The sequence below is a fragment of the Pseudorasbora parva genome, chromosome 10 (genome assembly GCF_024679245.1).
Source record: "Pseudorasbora parva isolate DD20220531a chromosome 10, ASM2467924v1, whole genome shotgun sequence".
Lineage (NCBI taxonomy): Eukaryota > Metazoa > Chordata > Actinopteri > Cypriniformes > Gobionidae > Pseudorasbora > Pseudorasbora parva.
This window is the reverse complement of record NC_090181.1, coordinates 6125432-6150962: the sequence shown is the minus strand read 5'-3', so window position 1 is coordinate 6150962 and position 25531 is coordinate 6125432. Positions and strand designations below refer to the sequence as shown.

Genomic DNA, 25531 nt, shown 5'->3' with positions numbered 1-25531 from the left:
CTAGTCAGCGACTTAATAACCACAAACAACCTAGATTTTTTGCTTCTAAATGAAACGTGGTTAGAAGAAAACTGTAGTGCAACAGTCCTAAATGAAGCAGCCCCTCCTAACTTTACTTTTATGAGTGTTTGCAGAGCTGTTAGGAGAGGTGGGGGTGTTGCTGCTCTTTTTAAAGATGTCTTTCAATGTAAGCAAGTATCATTTGGTGACTATTTGTCTCTAGAATATCTGGGTATTGTGTTAAAAGGTTCTCCACGCATCCTGCTTATCATTGTTTACAGGCCTCCAAAGTACTCACCAGCCTTTATTGAGGAATTTACAGAACTGTTATCAATAATTTCCTCAGAGTTTGACTGTTTTGCTATTGCTGGGGATTTTAACATTCACATAGATAATATTGAATCCAGTACAACAAAAGAGCTCATGACTGTTCTTAACACTTTTGATTTGACACAGCATGTAAATGGACCCACACACAATCGTGGACACACCCTAGATTTACTTATCAGTAAGGGTCTAAACATTTCATCGATTGTTATTAAGGATGTGGCACTGTCTGATCATTTCTGTATTTTCTTTGACATATCAATCACTCCTGCCATTGAAGCTAGATCTGTCTCTGTCAAAAAGAGATGCTTAAATGAGAACACTAATGTGCTGTTTATGAAGGCTTTATCTCTAAAACCAAGCATATCTGCAGACTCTGTTGATTTTCTCCTTGACTCCTTTAACTCAAAAGTTAAGAGTGTAATGGATGATATTGCCCCTCTGAAAGTCAGGAAAAAGAGTGGCAAACAAAAGGCACCATGGAGAAACTCAACAGCAGTTCAAATAATGAAAAGACAATGCAGAAAATCTGAACGAAAGTGGCGGAAGACAAAACTTGTAGTCCATTATAACATCTATAAAGACAGCCTTCATGCTTTCAATGTTGAACTAGGCAAAGCTAGACAGACCTTCTTCTCAAATATTATAAACAAACACATAAACAACACGCGCACTCTTTTTGCTACTGTAGACAGACTAACAAACCCCCCGAGTCACATTCCCAGAGAAATGCTCTCAGACAGCAAATGCAGTGAGTTTGCTTCCTTCTTCTCGGAGAAAATCAAAAATATCAGAAAGGCGATCAGCACATCCTCTAGTTGCTCTGGGGTCAGTCAGATCAGACCAAACCCTCGGAAAATTACTATGTCTGATTTCAAAACAATTGACGGTAAAATTTTAGAAGACACAGTACAGCATCTTAAAACATCAAACTGTGCCCTAGACACACTCCCCACTTCTTTTTTCAAAAGTGTGTTTAACTGTTTGGAAGCAGATCTCCTAGAAGTGGTGAACTCCTCACTTCTCTACGGGACTTTTCCAACCGCCCTTAAAACTGCAATAGTTAAGCCTCTTCTGAAAAAGAGAAATCTAGATAACTCCATACTGAGCAACTACAGACCAATCTCAAATCTCCCCTTCATAGGCAAAATCATCGAAAAAGTTGTTTTCAATCAACTAAACAAATTCTTAAACTCAAACGGATTCTTTGACAATTTTCAATCTGGTTTCCGACCGCATCACAGCACAGAGACAGCGCTCATAAAGATTATAAATGATATTCGCTTGAATACTGATACAGGCAAAACATCAATTCTGGTTCTACTCGATCTCAGTGCTGCATTCGACACTGTTGACCACAACATACTTCTAGACAGGCTGGAAAACTGGGTCGGGCTTTCTGGGATGGTCCTCAGATGGTTCAGATCATACTTAGAAGGGAGAGGTTATTATGTGAGTATAGGAGACCATAAGTCTGAGTGGACGTCCATGACATGCGGAGTCCCACAAGGGTCAATTCTAGCACCTCTCCTGTTTAACCTGTATATGCTGCCACTGAGCCAAATAATGAAAAAGAACAATATTGCTTACCACAGCTATGCTGACGACACCCAGCTCTACTTAGCACTGTCACCTAATGACTACAGCCCCATTGACTCGCTGTGCAAATGCATTGATGAAGTTAACGACTGGATGTGCCAAAACTATCTTCAGTTAAACAAAGACAAAACCGAAATCATTACATTTGGAAACAAAGATGAAATTCTCAAGGTGAACGCGTATCTTGAGGCTAAAGGTCTGATAACAAAAAATCAAGTCAGGAATCTTGGTGTGATTTTGGAGTCAGACCTGAGTTTCAGTAGTCATGTCAAAGCAATAACTAAATCAGCATACTATCATCTGAAAAATATTGCAAGGATTAGATGTTTTGTCTCCAGGCAAGACTTAGAGAAACTGGTTCACGCTTTCATCACCAGTAGGGTGGACTATTGTAATGGCCTTCTCACTGGCCTTCCCAAAAAGACCATTAGACAGCTGCAGCTCATACAGAACGCTGCTGCCAGGATTCTGAGCAGAACCAGAAAATATGACCATATCACACCAGTCCTCAGGTCTTTACACTGGCTTCCAGTTACATCTAGGATCGATTTTAAAGTACTATTACTTGTTTATAAATCACTCAATGAGCTAGGACCTCAATACATCGCAGATATGCTGATTAAATACAAACCCAACAGATCACTCAGATCAGCAGGATCAAGTCAGTTAGAAATACCAAGAGTTCACTCAAAGCAAGGAGAGTCTGCCTTTAGCTATTATGCCAGCCGTAGTTGGAACCGGCTTCCTGAACAGATCAGATGTGCTCCAACAGTAGCCACATTCAAATCCAGACTCAAAACACATCTGTTTAGCTGTGCATTTACTGAATGAGCTCTGAGCACTGTACGCCCGACTGATTGCACCTTATCTATGCATCATTTTTTAAATAATTTTTTATAACTGTTTTAGTTTACCTGTTCTTTTCTTTGGTTATCATCATTTTATTACTTTTAATTCTCTTTACATTGTATTCTTTTTCTTATGCATTTTTTAGCCCTATTTTAATTCCTTTCTATGTAAAGCACTTTGAATTGCCATTGTGTATGAAATGTGCTATATAAATAAACTTGCCTTGCCTTGCCTTGCCTTATCTAGCTAGTTTCCAGTGATTTCTTTCTGATAGTTTTCTGATAACACTTCCATTTGTTGGTGAAATGATGGGTTTGTGTGATATTGTTGGAGGCGTGTTACGGGTGGGTTTTAGTGAAGCGCTAAGGAGCTTCTGGCCTGGGTAGGGAAGTAATACTTATTGCAGCATGATCTTTCTGATGAAGCTGGTTGATCAAAATGGTGTAACTAGTGAAGATTAAGCAGCACTTTGTGCTCATATAATGTTGATTGAATTGATTTAAGCAGGCCCGTTTTTGTGGTTGAGCACGGTGATATACCAGAACATCAAAAACACAGGTAAGCATAAAGTAAGGACTATTTTTGTGTGTTAAGATTGTATGTGTACATGTATTTTTCAAGCATTTAGTTTAAGCTGTTGCCGGGTCTGCTGAGGGTTTCTCTTGGTATATGGCCACCTTAACTCTGAATCATTCTTTGGAGAACAATGCATTTATTCTTTTAGCCTCTGATTCTTTAGCACATTTCCAAATCTCTAGTGTAGTCTTCTTAGGTTAGGGAAGGTCAGCTATAAATATGCCACTGAGTTTTTTAGTAGCCAGGTGCTATCCATTTACAATAACCTTATGTTTCTCTACAGCTCCCAGATGTATGTTTCTTAGATTCTTATAATGGATTTGCTGAACTGATAAATATGTATGCTATAACAAAAGTGGATAAAAGTGTCTGTCAAGTTTAAAATTGTATTCACAGTCAGTGGTAAATGTAGCCAATATGCAGTTGTTTTCAATGCACTGAGAATTGAAGGTAGAAACGTGGACAATACGCTCATACTAAAACTCAAGCCTTGCTGTGCTGATTCTGCCATTCATTCTCAAAGGTTTGCACATGTGCATGCGCTCATAGTCCATGAATGTTTAACCAGTCGAAGACATATTTGAACCAAATGCAAGTGCAGGTAAAGAAACAATGCCTGCCTTCTCAGAAATATACTTTGTATACTTAACACATACTGGAAGAAAGTTCTAAAGTATATTATTTGGACATTTGTACTCAATCTTTAGATCGAGATATACCTAAAAGTATAATTAAGCATTCTAAGTATACTTGGCTTTTAATTGTGTTTACTCTTTTAATTGAGTGGCCTATTAAATACTTTTTTTCATATACCTTTACATTTCAGTTTAGTTGGTTAAGGCAGCTCAAAATCATATTCAGTAGCACACCAAAGTACGCAAGTCAGAAAGGACATGAAGTTCTTTGAATTTAATGTTCAAAGATCTTTTCATCTTCAAAAGAATACGTATTGGCTGAATTGTTGTCTGCATTACACTTCTAATTGGTTGACCTTTATACAGTAATAAAACCGACTGTCTTTGACAAAATCCTGGAAGAAAAGTAAAGCGCACAGACATCAGATAGATGTCACTTTAAAGGGACTAAATTAAGAGAAATATAAGGGAAATATAATAGTATATTTTTTGATGTGTGCATTTTCAAGCTTCACCCTTCAAGGTTCAGCAAGCGATTTCTGAGAAACGCTGTTGATATTGGAAGTCAACTAGGCTTGCTATGATAGTCGGTGTTGTCGGTGTTACCGTTGTTCAGACTCTACACCGGTTACATCATTTGCACACCGTGGCACCGCCCCCACCAGCGTTTTTTTCCGATAATTTTATTATTTTTTGTATAGTAATAAAACGATTTTGTTCAGTTAGAGAACAAACAATACAAATAAAAACTGAACATGCCGGCTTACTAAATCATGATCTGAACGATTGTCACAGCACAAACACAACAGGAGTCAGATCTCATTTATCTTAGAGTGAAGAGATGACAGACAAGATGATCATGGAAGATTTGGTTTCTCAGCTAAATGTACAAGCGCCTATTTAAGTGAGTTTAACATTGTGTTGTTGTGTTTGTATTAACCTCTTAAACTTCGACATTTTAAATGTCTGTGGAGGAGCTATGATATCATATGTGGTACCATTTGAAAGCTTAGAGTCTCTACTGTCTGGAGATATGCATCACTTTGGCATTTGTTTTACACAAAGTAATGTATTTTACACTAAATTACTCTGGTGCCATTTCTTCCTGGATATGGCCTACCCAAATTGAAAAGCCTCCAATACACACATACAGTGGTCTAGGTTCAAAATGGTGGTGTCATTTTACAGGAAACCCTTTAAAGTTACATAAAACACTGCTAAAAGTGATAAACATGTAAGTATATGTTGTCTAAGCTGTTATAACCCCCCTAAAAAGTAGGCGCTTTTTGATTTTTATATATAAATTTATTTTTGAAAGTATGTAACTCAGGCCTTGTGTGCTCTAGGACCCTGCAAGGAGTGTAAGAGATTAAGAATAATAGGCTAATGAACCCACAATTAAAGCAACCTGCCCCTAAAATGGCAGCAATTGAAAATCAAAACTAAAATGTGCACATTTACTGACCAGCTGTCATTCACAGTGTGTACGCACTGCCACGTTTTCAGTTCATGCATATGGAAGCTTACGTTTCATTAGAATTCATTGAAACCACTCGCTTTGCTCTGCTCCGTTATTATTGCCCAAACGGCTGCGTGCATGTTACTTTCGGCCGGGTGCACACTGTGCGATTTTGCCCACGATATGGCCGTCTGAGACAGATTTTGCAAATCCTAAAAGATTCCTCTGATCCTAGTCTAAAATCTGAAGTCTTTGATCGTTAGTTTGACATGTTCACCGGCAGCCGATTAATTACCGCTGCGATCATATTTTACCTCCGACAAAATTCTGGCAGTGTCAGAAGATTTGGCGCACAGTGGCCCTCATTTATCAAAAGTGCGTACACCAAATTTCCAGCGTACACCTTGCGTACACCCAAACCCACGGTGACTTTGAGATTTATCAATATGGACGTTGGCGTACGGCACGCTCAAATCCTACGCCAGCTCAGGAGGTGGTGTACGCACGTTTGAGTTAGTGGGAAAATGCGCAGAAAAACAATTCCTAACACCACAAAACGCACTGACAAGATATGCTATATGACCCACTGTTAAAAACCACAACAACAACATTCAGTGTTTATTTTTGTGCAACATGAACGTCAATGTTTAATTTGTGTGACTTTACCAAAGCGTTTGATTTGTAGGCATATGTATTCCTCCAGTCGCGAGCCTGTGTGCTTTACCGGCCCGCCTGGCCCGGCAGCTGCGCACGGACTGGGACTAAAATAATTCAGACTGACAAAATAATATAAATGTCCTTCTTCTTTCAAATAATAATAAAATCAATAAAAACGACATTCTTCTTCTAAATAACAAGCGTCATTAAGAATAATAAGAATAATAAGAATAAGAAGAATCTTACAAATTGTCATGTAGCCTAATTATTAATGTGAATGAATCTTACTCCACATGACATCATCATCACTGTCGTACACCCCAATACATGCCGTGATACGAAATTAAATGCTAATTGTTTCAAAACGTGCTGTAAAATAATGCATTGTGATGGTAATTTATCATCCAAACAGCTATTTAAACTGCTGGAGTGCGCTTCTCAACCCCCACACTATTAACAGTACTCGTAATTTGGGTCCATATTTTGTTTTTGTGGGTGCCTTTATTCCCACTCTTTATACTCTTAAATAAAACAATTTCGTTTTTTTTCCCCACTTCCCTGGTGATGGTCTCGATGGCGTGCGTCTCAATCATCTCACAAGTTCAGTAGTCAGAGCACTGATCAGGGAGTCAGCCCATTGACTTATGTCCTAATCAGTGCCCTGACTAGTGAGATGATTGAGACGCGCGCCATCTCCACGTCGGAGAAGTTTCGCTTCTTTGCCATCTTCCGTGTGTCCATGGCGTAAAATGAGGGCGTGCGGGAGGCGGAGACTTGAATATATAGGGGCGTGTTATTCTAATGACGATCGTTTTCAGTCGCGGGATTTATCAAGGGCAAGTATTGCGTACACCTGAATTGCAGAGGTGCGCACAGTTTCATAAATCAAGCGGTGAGAGGAGTGTAAGCATAATCTTACGCCAACATATACACCCGTTTCTACGCAAGATTGATAAATGAGGGCCAGTGTGACTTCTCCTACGATGACCGTCAAATATCTCGGTTTTTCAAGACAAACTACGACCAAAACAAGAGCTAGAGATTTCTTTGTAGCCACCATTCATTGATGATATAAAACTCCCGACAAGTTTGCTTGCGTGCGTCCATTTTTAGCGCGCCTTAACTATCGTACAGTCTGACATTAATGACAACTGAGGTCTTAAAGTGTGACATGGCTTACATCGAGGATCATGTTCATACAGTCTGACAAGCAACATTCGCACAGACACACAGGAGCCTTTAGACAGACTTAGTGATTTAAAAACCGAGTCAGTGACAAACACACCCCCTCCCTTCATTGCTCCGCCCCCAAAATGCACAAACATGCAATGCAAGAGTAGATGTCTCTTTATCACAGCAGAATCAAAGCAAAATAAGACTTAAGCAAAAATAAAAGCAAAGATGACGAACGAACAACAAAGAAGAAAACAAAATAAATCAAAACTGTGCTGTTATTATAGCTGACATTAATACAACAGCATATCTTGTTTCTGTGAAACAGCGAAATCAATGTTACTCATGGATTGAGCAAAAACAACGTTCCTGCTTCGGTCTCTCTGGCACTGGAAAGCTTTTCAAATATTAACGTGGGTCCTGAAGCTCTTGCCTGATCTTAAACCTTGTTTCCAGTGACCTTTTCTCCTTTGTAATGTCTCTCAGCCATCTCTCAGCTATCTACAGTCGTTCTTCAATTCTCACTCTCTCTCCTCCCCCATTATGAGTGGACACGCCCCCTCTGCTGATTGGCTAAAAGAGGAGTAGCATCTGCCAGCAAACCCGGAGTCTGCATTTTCAGGACCACAGTTCTAGGACACAAGCAATGATTTAATTGTTTATTTGATTAGGTTTAATTGATATCTTGTCCTAACCAACCCCTAGCCCTAAAGATACACATTGATAACCCTGTTGAAATATTTAAACTAATTGAAGTAATTAAGTTTAAAATGGCCATGCCTGCTGTTTTGTAAAAAAAAAAAAAAATGTGGAAAAAGTTTGAACAGCTCTCATTTAGCTAGTGGCTTTTCGTTCATTTCTGTTACTCTTTGAAGCTATATGATCAGGTACTGGACCACACAAACTACTATACAGCCATCTTTAATGAAAACGGTGCCAACCCAGCTATTTGTATGTTCTTCAAAACTCAAAATCAAGAACTTTTCTTCTCTGCTCTCAAACTAAATGCAACGCATCTGCTCTGACATGGTTTGTGCCTATAATTTGCCTCGGAGAGTATATTCTTGGAAAAATAAACATTAAAAGATTAGCAGTAAAGAACTACTGATGAAAGCTTTTTTAAGATCTAAAGGCCTCTTTGTAGGTATGTTGATACTTTTGAGAAACTCTGTTTTTTCCCCTGATGGTTCATCTGTTGACGTGAAGATAAATCTGTCATAGCACAAGCAAAACTTCTGTACTTTGGAGTGACGATGCAAACAATTCCCAATTTAATTTGATAGGTATACTCAAAACATAGACACAATGCTCTTGGGGTGTAAAAATATATGTGGCATTGAATAACTCAATGTGAATCTTGTCATTAAAACAGATAGTAAAAGAACTGAAATAATATAACACCAATGATAACATTTCAGATTATGTAATAAAAATCCCCCGAACTGAAAGAACAGAGAAACATCCACTGCAGTTATTTCAGTCACGATGAATATTCAACAGACCTTTTCATGACAGTTGATGGGCACAAAAAAGTGAGGAAGCCACTGTGTCACATTTTCTCATGCTTTGCGCACTTCAATAATGTGTCGTGTCACATTATTACCAACAAAACTACCATGGCAGAACACACAAACTGATGGAGAATAGTTTGCTAGCTTTTGTTCCTGCTATACAATGAATAGCAGGGAGACCAGTGACATCTGTAGCATTTTTAGATGTTCTTTTATAAATCGTAGACTACAAATACCATCTTTTGGTAAAAGAAACATTTATGTGTGCAAAAAGGAAATGCCATCAATAGACACATAAACAGATTTGATTATAATTTTAAATATAATAGAAGACCTAGTGTGATGATAATAACCCCTGCAAAATGACACTAATTAGGAGCAATTTCTAAAAAAAACTATTATAAGAACACATCTCAACATGTTGATATAATTGCTACATTTAAATATGGCTAATTATAACATTACAAAATAGTTTTCACCTTTTTATCTTTGCTAATTATAATGTCCCCATAAAGATAGCAATAACCAAAACTCTTGTAGGGACATACTTTTGGTCCCCATGCACAAGGAAAACAGCTTATAATTTATAACAAAAAAGAAGAAAAAAAACTGAAAATGTAAAAATGCATAAAGTTTTCTACAAGGGTTGTGTTAGTGTTAGGGGATAGCAAATACAGTTCGTACAGTAAAATATCTCTCATTCATGTTATCTTTTACCCAACAACTTTGAGTCAATAGTTTGAATTTGAAAGATATGGAAATGTTTAAAACAGCTCATGAAGGGAAACAATTCTTTTTCATAGGCTAAGAAAGTCATTTATACTTGAACTTATTTGTAATTGAATACATGTAGTTTGCTATACATTTGCCCCCTGCTATAACAGAGTCCCTCAGTCCCATACATTTTATATTACAATAATCCAACTAATAAAAAAATGGCTTAACATCTGTGCATACTGCTTTTGAAAAATGAATGCAGTGAGACAAAGCTACACGCAGACAGATAGCAGTCTCTCTGAAAAGGCTCTTGATGATAATCTCATCTGTCATTGCACCCAGTGACTTTTATCTTTGATTAGTTTTCTTTCATCTTAGTAAGTCGAAGGGACAAATGCTAAATTGCCATATGGCTCCATATTTTACTGTATATAGCATTCCATCTCTGGGTGAATATGAGAAATAAATTAGATTTCCCGTCACAAATATTTCTGTGGAAAATTATGTGGATCACAATATCATCTTACACACAGCCTGTAAAACTCTTTCCCCAAAATATCATTGCTAGTAAATGTACTTTTGAACAGTTACACATTGTAGATATACGAAAAACAACATATTTTCCTATAGCTACAACACAAAGGGAGAGTAATACCTCAACCTTGATCCTAAAGCAACCAGACATGGACCATTAGATATTCCATTTCATATTTCATTACATATCCAAAAAAAATAATAAAAAAAAATTAAATAAATAAATAAATAAATAAATAAATAAATAAATAAATAAATAAATAAATAAATAAATAAATAAATAAATATGTGAACCGTTTGCAGAATCTATGAAAAGGTGAATAATTTTAACAAAATAAGAGGGATAATACAAAATGCATTATTTGTTATTTAGTGCTGTCCTGCATAATACATTTTACATAAAAGAATGTTTACATATAATCCACAAGATAAAACAAATCGCTTATTTATTAAATTACCCCGTTCAAAAGTCTATGAACATTGATTCTTAATAATGTGTTTAGTTCCCTGGATGATTGTTCTTGAGTCTCTTGGTTGTCCTAAACGGTTAAACTGACCAACTTTCTTCAGAAAGATTATCCAGGTCTTTTGAACATTTGCAATCATTTTCTTATTTTATTTAAATATCTTTTTTTTTTTTTTTTAGATATATATTTAGTACTGCCCTATGAAAGACACAGAAGATACTTACATGTTTCCTGGAAGACAAATTAAGAACAATTTACCTTGATCTTCAAATTCAATAAGTTTTCACCCCCGGCTCTCAATGCGTGGTGTTTTCTTCTGGAGCATCAGTAAATGTTTGAACCTTTTTTACTAGTTGTGAGTCCCTCAATCGTCCTCAGTGTGAAAAGATGATCTCAAAATCATACAGTCACTGCTGCAAAGGGTTCAAATGTGCAAAAAATGCTGGAAAACTGAAGAATGTGCAGGACCTGAAGGATTTTTCTGAAGAACATTGTGGAGTTTAACTCAAAAACAAGCATCACAAAACAGCCATGAATCATCCATATAAGGACACTGTTTTAAAAAGCAATGTTTTTTTCTTTTTCTTAGAAGTTTAAATAACATGCTTTAATGCATGATCTCTCATTTAGTTACAATTATTCACCTTTTCACAGATTCTGCAAGTGTTTCACATATTTTTTTTCTTGCAACTGTATTGCATTCACAAACCATGTTTAGAAGAGCAGTAAAACGTCCCAGTCAGAAAACAAAGATGCATTGTTGTAGTTTGCTCTCTAGTGCTAATCACAGATGTCACAATCATGGTCTGGCTGTTGGATAACACCTGGTTCATTAGCCAGAAGCCAAGCACCCTGTTCATGGGTACAAAGACCGTAACATGATCTTTAAAATGATCCAGCTCATCTTTTCAAGATCTCTCCTAAAACGAACACAATAACCAAAATGTATATGCATAACCATCTAACATCTCTCCACCTTTCTTCATCACTGTCATAAAATAAAAAGCAGGTGTAAATTGGCTGAATCAAAGGGTGTGAATACGTGCACACTTCCGCATCAACAAGTACTTCATTCTTACCTATATTGTGTTTTGTGCCATATGGTTCCTTCTCGCACCCTTGATTTCAAACGCTCTCAGACAGCAGGCTCACACCTTATTCCACAAAAAGCTCTCAGTCTGCAATACAAAGCAGAAGAAAATATCACAATTATTGTCTTTCAACACGGCATACATACAAGCAACCGCCTAATGTTCTTGCTTTCCGCACTTATACGACAGGATTGTTGGATTTAAGTATCATGCCATCTTTAAAATGGTGATTTAGTTTGCTTTGACATCCATTTTGCTTCTACAGCAGTGTGATAGCATTTAAATCCCCTGGAAGTCCAGATATAGTTTATTTATGAAATTACATTTTTCACAGCTGCAGCCGGGATTTATACAGCAAAAAGGCAGCTTTGTGGTCACAATAAAATGTATGTTAGCTCAATATATAGTACTATACTCCACGATGTCAGATGGCCTGTCAATCAACACGCTTCCACTATAATGGAACATGACATGTCGAGGCGGAGGAAAAATGTTTGAAAGCTCACGGCTTGTTGTTATTACTTTCCTATTTTTCTGTTCGTTTGTATAGTTATGCGGACGCAGTGTAATGTGCCATAATTTTGGTAGCTCACTGGAGTCTCTTCACTTGTGATGCTTGGACAAACAAAAACACCCGCTTTTCCAAGAAATGTTTACTTGAAAGAGGGAGGATGATGAGGCCAATAATAAGAGGGAGCTCCAGTAATATCCTGTTTCTATGAATTAATTCTTATCTTCCTATCTCTCATGTAATAATGCTCAGGCTCTCATATTTCCTTTCTTTCTTTCTTTCTTTCTTTCTTTCTTTCTTTCTTTCTTTCTTTCTTTCTTTCTTTCTTTCTTTCTTTCTTTCTTTCTTTCTTTCTTTCTTTCTTTCTTTCTTTCTTTCTTTCTTTCTTTCTTTCTTTCTCTCTTTCTCTCTTTCTTTCTTTCTTTCTTCATATTTTACAACTAAATAATAATAATAAATTGTCAAGAAAATATAAGTTATAAGTTTATTTTCTTTTAACACCAGAGTGCTGATTATTATTATTATTATTATTATTATTATTATTATTATTATTATTATTATTATTATTATTATTATTATTATTATTATTATATAGATTCTGCGGTTGAGGCAGCCCTTAATATGACCGATTCCCTGATCAGTGCCCTGGTTATTTTATTAACGGGCCCCCAAAATATGATCATTTAGTGATCATATAGTGATCAAATATGATCAAAACTTGGTTTAAGGAGTCTAATAAAATATATTTACCCTGTAAAAAAAAATTCAGGTCTCCAATTGAAAATTTCTAGTGAAATATCACATCTTAATTTTTCAATTGGCCAAACTGAATTTCTGTGAATTAAATTGCATCAATTCACAGAAGTTTAATTTGGCCAACTGAAAAATTTTGATGTGATATTTCACTAGAAAATTGGAGACATTATTATTGTATTTTTTTTACAGTGCACATAATTTAATGAAATCTTATAATTTACATTGTTGCAACATCTGTTTTGACCCTTTTTTCTTCAAAACCCGCCTTCTGAAAAGTGCAGTCTACTCTGATTGGTCTGCCAGTCACATTCTGTTGTGATTGGTCTAACACTTTTAACGACATACAGCGTCAGATTTACTGTAACAGTTTGAGCCCAAACCACCACTTATATATATATATAAAGTGGTGGTTTGGGTCGATCAGCTTGTTGATCAAGAAGACTGCCATTACTGAACTTATATATGTAATATTATTGGGTATATATATATATATATATATATATATATATATATATATATATATATATATATATATATATATATATATATATATATATAACACCTTGATACATTACAGATATTATCTTATACGTCATTTCTTTACATTACTGTAAAACACGTATGTCCGTTAACACACTGACCTGCATTAAACTGCACAGTTCAGAAATCAAAAAGTTGTGATTGTATTGCTGAGGATTAGTGTTAAAATCATAGACTGTAATAGACCATAATTTGTACCAGGCTGTGAAAATTATTATTATTTTTTTCTGATGTAAAGATGTCAGAATCAAAGATTCTTCTTCCTTCTGGAGCCTGTCTCTAGTGACCAGTCAATGAACTGCAGTTTAAGTCACTTCCGTTTTGGCTTAAAAACAAAACAAACACGTGATTTAAACTCTTCGTAGCCTTATAGCTATTTTTATTTGAGGGCTGAATATTAGCTTTGTGTAAGGAAAATAAATGTAAGCAATTATTCACTAAAATTCCCCTTGGCATATTCATCACATAAACAGTGATTTCTGGTTCATGAACAGATCATTTTATTGAGTCAGATGTTTTCAATGACTTGATTGATCCAGATCATAAAACTAGTCTGAATGATTTTCCTCCCATGAACTGAACTGATAAGAGTCTTGAGACAGGCTAGAGGTTATCAACCAAGTGCAGTGTGTTATAAACTATCAGTGAATAATGTAATACATTTTGGTCTGTTCCTCACACAATCATAGCTTCAGAAGAATTAGAGCATATCACATGAGTCACATAAAGAACATTTATGATCGTATTATTGAGGATTTTTTGGAAAAGAGTGGTCATGATTTTGTGCATTGGTACATTGTCTTCCAAGAAAGAAAGTGAGTAAATAATGGCACAAATTTAATTCTATCCAAACATCAGGGTTAGAACATTTGTTTGCGAACCTAGTTTATCAAATAATTCCAGCGAGGATGCCGATAAGAGCAAAACATGACAATTTGGAAAGCAATTTCCACACTAATCCATTTGCATTTCTTTTTGCTCTGAGGCATCAACAATTTCCATATGCTCCGAGTCGGATTAACAGCACGCTTGCTCAAGTCTAGCTAGTGTTATTTTTTTATTTCCTTCACACCAGTTTACCGCATCACATGTGAAGCGTATTCCCTATTCGGCTTCAAGTCAGAGCAGTCATGCAGGCGACATCAGATGGGCTGGGTATTGACAGCTCTTGAAATAGAACTTGTGTGTGCGTGTGTGTGCGCGTGTTTGCATGCAGTGATATGATGCAATCTTCTTTTGTGAGAAATAATAAATAAAAATCAGCCATCGTGCATTTTAGGAAACGTATGCTTAAATCTCACTATGATCCTACACCTGAGCTCAGTGATATGTGAAGTCAGATAAAAGGGTTGACCTGCACTTAAATGCATTTATGAAACGCCAAAACAAAAAAATAAAAATGACTACAAAAGAAAACAAATGGTTGAGGTAGATGAATACCCACAATTAAATAAAACAGTACAAATGGCTTGTGATATCTAAAAGCACCAGCATCTAATGGAGGGATTTGACCTTTTTAAAGAGACTTTGGAGATAAATGAGGGAAGACGCTGTAAAGCGCTCAGTGACAGACTCTGACATTTGCATTCAGAATAAACAAACACCTCTGTTTGGCTAAAAGAGCTCTTGAGTTGAGTACTCTGTTGCTGAGCCTCAGGAGAACCACTGTTGAAATATCATCAATTAACATTAAATGAAACTAAAAAAAAAAGAAAAAAGAATACATTCTCACTTTGATATATCATTCCATATCATTACATGCTGTCTGATTTGCATGTATCTTTGTCTTTTTACAGTCGCAGTGAGAAATTACTGAGATGCATCTTCCCTTGATGGATGATTGGTCCCATTCCAACGACACAAGTTTTTGCTAATACTAGAAAAAAATCCACATTTAAATATTTAGTGGATAGCCCCTTAAAGGTACTTCAGCGCTGGGAAGATGAATCTGTAATTTACACTGGGTCATTAATGTAGTAGAAATGTGAACTTATTTTTTAATTTGTTTACTGAGAAAAGAAAGAAAATGTATTTTTGTCTCATGGGGATGAAAGACTACAATTCCCAGAATGCTTTGCTGCCCTGTGAGGCCACTCCCAAAGCCACCGTTATTGAATCCCTGTGACTGGATCTGGACCACTTTCCCACTGTGGTTATTTTTACTTAATCAGTTCAGTTAGAGAAGCGACACTACAATTAAACACTGAACGTGTCTGTTCAATATAATGCGATTTAGCCGCTGAGGGAGTGTCAGCACAAACGCTAAAGGAGTCAGATAACATTCATCATGAAGAATGACCACGATCATTCGAATATACTCCAGGGTTTCTACTGATAGAAAGCCATATGCTAATTGCTGAAGTAACCCTTTAAAAAGGAAAATAACTTTTTTTTACTTGAGTAAACTTAATTTATTGTGTCTATCGAATTGACTTGTGTTAATGAAAGTGTTGTTTGTTAGTTTCAGCCTGACGCAGTTATCATTTCTATGTCCAGTGCCTGTTTAAATAGCAAATGCACTTGTGTCCATCTGTTCACCCATGGAAATCAGGTGTGTTCAGGCGTATTGTTGGCATGTTGCTATTTTGATGAATTGAAAATGACTGCTCTATTGACCAACAAAAACCTGCTCTAAAGACAAGAGCACAGTATTTGTTGTGTTAATTAAAGGGCACATTAGTAATAGGCGGGTATAGGCCGCCTAAAGCAAAATGCTGTTACGTACAGGTAAGAAAGCTGGTGCCATATTGTTCTATTTTTACAATTATGTTTTTTTAAGAGTAGACATAGTAAGATGAACTTTTCAGTGATAAACTAACTCTAACAATAATTGTTCTGTTACCCTCTGTTGCTCTGACTGTCCTTGGTGGGGGTACAAAAAATGTAGATGCATAATCATAGTTTACAAACCTGATTCCAAAAAAGTTAGGACACTGTACAAATTGTGAATAAAAAAAAGGAATGCAATAATTTACAAATCTCAAACTTATATTTTATTCTCAATAGAATAAAGATAACATATCAAATGTTGAATGTCATGCCAAATATTGGCTCATTTCGGATTTCAGCGAAACATTTCAGAAATGTTTGGACAGGTATCAAGAGGCCGGAAAAGTTCAATGTACATATAAGGAACAGCTGGAGTGTGTGTGTTACATGGCCAACTTACACATATGGAAATGCACCATCAATGCTGAAAGGTATATCCAAGTTCTAGATCAACATTTGCTCCCACTCAGGCGTCATCTTTTTCAGGGAAGACCTTGCATTTTTCAAAATGACAATGCCAGACCACATACTGCATCAATTACAACATCATGGCTGCGTAGAAGGATCCAGGTACTGAAACGGCCAGCCTGCAGTCCAGATCTTTCACCCATAGAAAACATCCGGGGTATCATAAAGAGGAAGATGCGACAAAGAAGACCTAAGAAAGTTGAGTAACTAGAAACCTGCATTAGACAATAAAGGGACAACATCCCTATTCCTAAACTTGAGCAACTTGTCTCCTCAGTCCCCAGACGTTTGCAGACTGTTGTAAAAGAAGAGGGGATGCCTCACAATGGTAAACAGTGGATGTGGTGATGGCATGAAATTTAAAACCAACTTATTTTCCCCTTAAAATTATACATTTTCTCATTTTAAACATTTGATATGTCATCTATGTTGTATTCTGAATACAATATTTAAATTTGAAACTTCTATATTACTGCCTTCTGTTTTTATTCACAATTTGTACAGTGTCCCAACTTTCTGGAATTGGGTTTATTTTGAAGTGAAAAGATAAAATTAGACCCTTAGCATAAGATGCCACAACCCAGATTTGTTGTGTATGGGCGTGTTTGAATCAAGACAACCTGTTCTAAATAAAGATGTGTGTAATTAAAGCAACAGTTTTGTAATAACTGAAGAATATGTAAAATTATGGTAATCAGGGGTGAAAGACACAATAATTAACATGATAATAAACATCTGGATGACTTTCCATGTGTTGACATGACATGGTTAGATTCAGATGGGAAATATCAAAGTTGGATGTCGACCTAAGAGATAATCACCATATTTATAATAAAACTATCATATTTAAAATATGATATTAATCATATCATATTATAAAATATGATTTCATGTTACTACTGTAAATGTATAAAATTAATTAATTATACAAAATTATTAGGGGATCTCATTCAATCCTTTCAGAATATTTACTTTTACAATCATTTTGTTTCTGTCACATGCCTGTCCTCCCTTGTGAAAAAAAAGTGCACTTTAGTGTACTTTTATAAAGTGTACTTATTACACAGATAATATACTTATACTAAATACACTTAATTGTGCAATTAAATGCAATGTTTTCGGTGTACTTAACACACATTATATGTAATTGATTTCAAATTTATCACAAATTAAGTTGAAATAAAATACAATAAGTTGCAATTAAGAGTGATTTTTTGGAACAACTTAAGTGGTACTTAAATACAACTTTATATGTACTTTCATAATCGCTTCTAGTGTATTAAAATTGTAATTAAAGTGCACTGCTCAATGTACTGACAAGCAATTAATGTGAACTAAAACATACTTTAATGTCAGCTAAATATACACTTAAGTGTGAATTAAATGCAATGTTTTCGGTGTACTTAACACACATTATATGTAATTGATTTCAAATTTATCATATATTAAGTTGAAATAAAATACAATAAGTTGCAATTAAGAGTGATTTTTTGGAACAACTTAAGTGGTACTTAAATACAACTTTATATGTACTTTCATAATCAATTCTAGTGTATTAAAATTGTAATTAAAGTGCACTGCTCAATTTACTGACAAGCAATTAATGTGAACTAAAACATACTTTAATGTCAGCTAAATATACACTTAAGTGTGAATTAAATGCAATGTTTTCGGTGCACTAACACACATTATATGTAATTGATTTCAAATTTATCACATATTAAGTTGAAATAAAATACAATAAGTTGCAATTAAGAGTGATTTTTTGGAACAACTTAAGTGGTACTTAAATACAACTTTATATGTACTTTCATAATCACTTCTAGTGTATTAAAATTGTAATTAAAGTGCACTGCTCAATGTACTGACAAGCAATTAATGTGAACTAAAACATACTTTAATGTCAGCTAAATATACACTTAAGTGTGAATTAAATGCAATGTTTTCAGTGTACTTAACACACATTATATGTAATTGATTTCAAATTTATCACATATTAAGTTGAAATAAAATACAATAAGTTGCAATTAAGAGTGATTTTTTGGAACAACTTAAGTGGTACTTAAATACAACTTTATATGTACTTTCATAATCACTTCTAGTGTATTAAAATTGTAATTAAAGTGCACTGCTCAATGTACTGACATCCATTCTACTGTCTTAAAAACAAGCAATTAATATGAACTAAAATATACCTTAACGTAATTTACATGTACACTCTAATATAATGAAATACATTCATAATTACATTTTTCAAATAATACAGCTGCAATTTCGTATAATAAACACATCCAAATTTAAATCCTCTACATTTATTGACAAAACAATCTGTAAAACAAATATACAAAAAAAACTTTTTTTTTGATGCCCAAGAAAAACCCAAAAAACTATTTACACAAACACAAATTCATTTAGAAAGAGTCTGGAGGACAATGAGGATTATATGCAATTATATGTAATTATATGCATTATTATATATCTCCCTCATTCAAAGGTACCTAAATCTACCCATCACAGAAAATTACCTCACACAACAGATGAATAAATACAAACAAATGGAAAGAAAAGAATCGTTTCATGTACAACACTAAGATTCAAAACTTTGGGTAACGTTTAATTAGTTAACTACTTAATTTAACATGAACCTAGAATGAATAATAATATAAACATTTATTTATCTTAGTTAATGTTAATTTCAACATTTACTAATTAGGGGTGTAACGGCACATGTATTCATACCGAACCGGTTCGGTAAAGGACTTCCGGTACAGTGCACGTGTGTACCGAGCGGTACGAATGCAATCTTTAACAGTTAACAGACGGCTTGTTTAATGAGTGGAACACACTTCAATACAAGTTTTCATGAGAACATATGTATTCTGTCAATTTTATCATTAAATTCAAGTGATGCCATATTGATGCTCTTTAATGTGACATGACAGATCACTGTAAAGACACATCAGCTCAAGCAGCACCGCGGCACGAGTGAATGTGATCACCTTGTCATAGTCAAAGAATAAACATGAATTAACATCAGAAGGTATGTTAAGGATACATTACAACTTACTAAAACATATCACATCGTGTAATCGTTCAGTGTTTCAACAGCAGAAAGACGTCGATAAAACACGAGAGAGATGAACTCTTTCACTAAATGTATGCATTATATTAGCCTATATATTCATATTCTACTTAACCTGAAAACCTGAAAAAAATCTAACCTATAATTAGATTTATAAGTTAATGCAAAAACGGTCTTATGAGAAGTTTACACGTTTGCATACAATGCAAGTGCAAGTAAGGCCTCCCTATATAGTCTACACTATACAGCATTCTTTGTCGTTTGATTAAACAGAAACAACAAGGCAATTATATATTACATTCTGAATCAAATTATAATCTTTGTGTGCCCTTTGTTAGAGTTAAGCTTGGTAAAACGTCCTTCAAATATGTCGCAGCCTCAGATTGGAATTTGCTCCAGACTGAGTTGAAGCTAAAAGATCTGGTGACATTTAGTCATTTTAAAAAATTACTACATCATTTTGAGAGTAAATTAATGGTGTGTAATTGTTTTTGACTGGTTGTATGTTTTATGTTTTTATGTGCCTTTTTATGTATAACTGTACATGCAAACACAGCTGCCTATCTTGGCCAGGACAGGACATTTTAATCTCAGTGAGTTTTTCTCCTGGTTAAATAAAGGTAATAATAATAATAATTAGTAGAGATATTTGTTATATTATATTTTTAATTCTTTAAGAAACCTTTAGTTTAGGACAATTACAATTTGTTCAGTAAACCAATTAAAAAAAAGAAAGCATTTTTATATTTAGTGTTCTCTCCCCGAACTGTCAGCTTTGTGTACTGTTACACCCCTATTATTAATGCAATCTTAAAATCAAAAGGTGTATATGTTAATTATTTAATGCATTGTTAACTTGCATGAACAATGACTATAAATTTAATTAACTAGCTTTGAACTATAATTTATTAAGCAAGGTCAACAACTATTAATAAACACTGTAAAAAATAAAATAAAATAAATAAATAAAAAGAAATCACTGTTAGATCATGTTGGTCAATACATTAAATAACGTTAACAAATTAGATCTTATTGTAAAGTGTTACTGAACTTATAAGCTTTTAAACCTTTACTAGCACCAAAATTAGGACCAAAAGGTTTATTCTAAAATCTTATTCCAGCATTATAGTGAATGAAAAAAAAAAAAAAAAAACTGAAGAACTCCAAAGGCACACAAAATTGTTTGTCACCAACTATTTTCAAGTTGTTTGGAAAGTGCTGTTTATGTCAATGTCCCAGAAGCTCTCCATCAGTAGGAAACTGGCGCACCATCTCTCCACAGTATATGTGAATGGACATGTTCCAAAGAGGCAGGAAAGCAAAAAAATATACCTTGAGGAAAGAAAAAGAAAACGCAAAGAAAAAAATTGTTTATAAAACAGATCTATCCAGTATTATAATTGGCTCAATTAAATTAAAACGATAGATGTACAGTATATATTCACACAGCAGTATCTGTATGAAAAAAAGAAGAAAAAAAAGAAATAGCCATAAGAGGGATCATAAAAATGAGCATGTTGTCTCTTTTTAATCTAGTACTGCCCTGATGAAGCAGTTTATTCTGCACGGTGTGTGTAAGCTTTTGACCACAACTGCATCCCCCTATGTGATGAATTACCTCAGTCGTCAGGGTAGAATGATTGGAGAGGTTCCTTCACGTATCCCACTGAGCACATCATCTTCACTGACACTGGACTTTAAAAATAGAGAACATTTTAATAATGGTTTTTATTCCTACTTTACAGGGAATTAAACATAACTTAAATATAGATAAATAACCCAAGACCAATGTAAATTGAGAAAAGTATTCTTGCATTTTTCCTCATCTTGCCTTGCAAGTTTCAGCTTACCTTGCACCATCTCCATGAAGGATGTTCCTGTATTTACCACGCCTGGCACAGCAATGCTGCGGCTCCATTCCTTTGGGTGTGTGGCCTGTAAAATATATAATGATTAGGGGATCTGTAAATGCACAAGTGGGAATGTATTACTTACAAATGGACAAGGTGCAAAGCATTTAAAAGCTAAAGACTTGATAGCAATGTTTTAGCTTGTGTCATGGCTGGGCATAAATTCATAATTAACATTAACTTGACCTCATCAAGATGGCTCTGTGATTCCACACAGCTTGCACTGGATCTCCAATAACACATCTGTATTGATCCTACAAAATAAAAAAAATAAAATAAAAATAAGCACAAAATATTAAAAACACAAATAGTACTTTAACATCTTACTCTCCAAATGCAAAAAGAAAAGAACATATTAAAATCATTATTTCATTACTGGATGTTGTTATACGTTAAGTTAATATATGGAATAAATGTATATAACGTTAAATGTCTTCTGTCCAATTTAAAAAGTAGGAGTTCGATTCAAATATTGTATGTACAGCAGGCAAATTCATTGAACATGCCCACACCGGCGATCACATTCCGATTTAAGAAATTATTATAATGCAATCTTAGATAACAAGTTACATGAATATGAATAATACAATAAATACATAGGAAACATGATTAACGTTAATTCACCTCCCGAGTCCATAGTGCGTCTATCCTATCTGCGATTAAACTAAATAACTACACCGTAATAGAGAGCTACCATGTTACGGTGAAAATGTAAAATCAAGAGAGCTTATATCAAGATATACTTACTTGACTCGTTATTTGTAGCATATAACGTCTCATCCGTAATGATCCAAACGGTTCACTCCTCTGTTGTCTGTTCTCTTCAGCTTCATTTCCCTCACGCATCGAGATGACGCAATCATGGCGGACCGCGCATTTTTCAAAATCATGACGTAGTATTTTTGGCGCATGCGCATTGAAATATTAAGTATAAATATAAAATAAGATATTTCGTGCATTAAATGTTGATTATAAATCACTTATTAATTATCCATTTCTGTTCAGGTTGTTCTAACACACTGTGTAGTTGGACTGTATTTTTAGAGAACTTGACTCATTCACCTAACTAAAAGTCAATCATGTTTAGAGTCTGATTAAAATTAAATGTAGCCTATTTTAACTGAATTTTAATGCAAATTAATTTGGTTTAGATTTGTTCAACTTTTTCTAGCAATTAATGCAATTAAATGTGTGTTTAATCGCCATACAACAACATAATATTGAAAGTATTCTGTACACAGATGTAAAGTAGCCTACAGTACATTAGACAACTCCTCTCATAAAGATTGACAATGTCAAATTATGTAGAATACTGACACTTGTAGTTGAGTTCATAGGAGCTAGTTATAACATAACAGTATGTTGTACTGGAGTGTAAGCGAGTGAAATTTTGAAGAAAAATACATTAACCAATGTAAATTTGGACAACTAATTAAAAAAAAAAAGCATTTATTTTCCATGTGCTTTGTCATTAGTAAAATAAGTGTACTTTATGAAACAAACTCATAATTAAAATGGTTTAAGTAAATTTAGGTGTAGACATTATTACAAGGTGCATTTTTAAAAAGCGCACTGAAGTGTGTTTATAAATATTGTCATACAAGTGTACTTTCTTTAAGTGAAAATTAACTAGATATTATTACAAAGCGCACTTATTAAAAGTGCACTAAAGTGGGTTTATAAATATTGTCATGAAAGTGTACTTTTTAAAAGTACAAATTAATTATATATTATTACAAAGTGCACTTATTATAAGTGTACTAAAGTGTGTTTATAAATATTGTCATGAAAGTGTACTTTTTTAAAGTACAAATTAATTATATATTATTACAAAGTACACTTATTATAAGTGTACTAAAGTGTGTTTATAAATATTGTCATGAAAGTGTACATTTTTAAAGTACAAATTAATTATATATTATTACAAAGTACACTTATTATAAGTGTACTAAAGTGTGTTTATAAATATTGTCATGAAAGTGTACTTTTTAAAGTACAAATTAATTATATATTATTACAAAGTACACTTATTATAAGTGTACTAAAGTGTGTTTATAAATATCGTCATGAAAGTGTACTTTTTAAAGTACAAATTAATTATATATTATTACAAAGTACACTTATTATAAGTGTACTAAAGTGTGTTTAGAAATATTGTCATGAAAGTGTACTTTTTAAAAATACAAATTAATTAGATATTATTACAAAGTGAATTTTAAAAAAGTGTACTTAAGTGTGTTTAGAAATATTGTCATTAAAGTGTATTCTCTTTAAGTACACTTAAGTGGCACTTAATTTTAATTATATCATATTATCTACAAGTGCAGTTTTTAAAAAATATACTTTAAATATATTAAGTGCACAAAAAATACACTTTCAATACAATTAAGCACACTTCTTTTTCACAAGGGCTGTCTTGTGTGCACATGCGGGTTTTGTCAGTATGGTCTTTGTGCTTCTGTCATTGTCTGATCCCTCCCCCTTGTTATCTGATTAGTGTTTCATTTCTCCCACCTGTTCCCTCTTAATTTCTACCCTTTATAAGCTCCTTGTGTTTGTCAGTCTTTGTGGAATCCTTGTTATGTCTACGTATCCTGTTTCCCTGTGTTGGTGTGTTTTGAGTTTATGGTTTTGGAACCAGTTGTTTTGCCCCCTCGTGGGTTTTGTTTTGTGTTGTTTATTTTATGTTTAATAAATTCACATTTCTCTGCAATTGAGTTCTCACTTTAGTTTCTTTAGTGTTACGTGACAGTTTCTGTATTTTTATAACATGTTTTTATATTAAAATTTTAATGACAGTATATTTATTGAGCAAATTATGTTGTTATTTATCAAAATAAACAGAAAACAGTGCAAACTTTGCTAAATAAATGGTTTTCATATTATTTTAGCGAAAGTGTTTGCATGAATACTTTGAGTCTTTTGCCCTGAGTGTCTGTGGGGTAAAAGGCCCCCATCGCCACCTCATTCATTTATTTTTAACAAAATGGAACCACTTTTATGATTTGTTTTCACACAACAGTTGCTCCAATTTTTTTTTTTCAAACATACACTGTAGGACTAGTGAAAAGCATATATCCAATACCAATAACAATGTTGAAAAAGATTAAAAAACGAGTAGTTTAGAAAGAAAGAAAGAAAGAAAGAAAGAAAGGCACCCGATGAGCAAGAATACTGAGAATGCCGCATCTGAAAGAACAGCCTGTTCCACATGGTGTGTGTAGACAGCCTCAATTTGCCTGCGTCAATACAGAGGCTTTATGAGGGTCAGTGCTTTCAGAGCAGGCGGCGCACACAAATCCAAACACAAAATGGGAGTTGCTCAGCCACCTGACAAAAAAACAAGCCCACTCTTATTATAGAAGTAACCTGGGCTAACCTTCACGCCTCTGTTCAATAAGTTACACTGGCTAAGATAAGAAACATATGTGATTTTCCTCAACTCTGGAGGCACAGAAAAGTTTCATAACATGAAGCTATTATGTTTTTTACGTATATAGTGCAATCAGTACTGGTTAACTGTACCGTATCTCACATTAAAGGAACAGAATTAAATGCATGAAAATAATCATGACAAATAATCATTCACTCTGTCATGCAAAATAAAAAGCACCATTCCAAGTTTTTTCTCAGCTCACTGGTCCAAAAGAAGTTTCTGCAAATTCTGTTTGATTTGATCTCAGGATGACATATAGCATAAGTCCTCCAATTAGATCAAGGGCCAATAGCTTTCAATATAGAACTAATGATTTTAACCTGAATATGGTAAGTCCTTTTAATGTGAAACCGACACCTCACTGACCCTCAGAAAAAACTAAACGTGTCCCTTCAGTATGTAAAAATCAGAACGAGCATGTACCTCCTTAAATACAATAAATGAATTTTGCCAAAATGTGTCAT

The 25531-nt window shown here is 34.4% G+C and overlaps 1 protein-coding gene and 1 long non-coding RNA gene across 4 annotated transcripts in view; both read right to left on the bottom strand.

Moving 5' to 3' along the window:
• Positions 1 to 25531, bottom strand: part of LOC137090945 (leucine-rich repeat and fibronectin type-III domain-containing protein 2) — a 481236-nt gene that overhangs the window by 43924 nt on the left and 411781 nt on the right. For all 3 annotated transcript variants that reach the window (XM_067454960.1, XM_067454959.1, XM_067454958.1), the window contains one exon: positions 11584 to 11682. The gene's annotated coding sequence lies outside the window, so the exon portion shown is untranslated. The remainder of the gene's footprint in view (positions 1 to 11583; positions 11683 to 25531) is intronic.
• LOC137090524 (uncharacterized) lies at positions 20481 to 22469 on the bottom strand. The gene is made up of 4 exons (XR_010907881.1): positions 22379 to 22469; positions 21572 to 21885; positions 21340 to 21416; positions 20481 to 21053 (listed from the first exon to the last, which is right to left on the bottom strand). It is a non-coding gene; the product is annotated as an uncharacterized lncRNA (long non-coding RNA).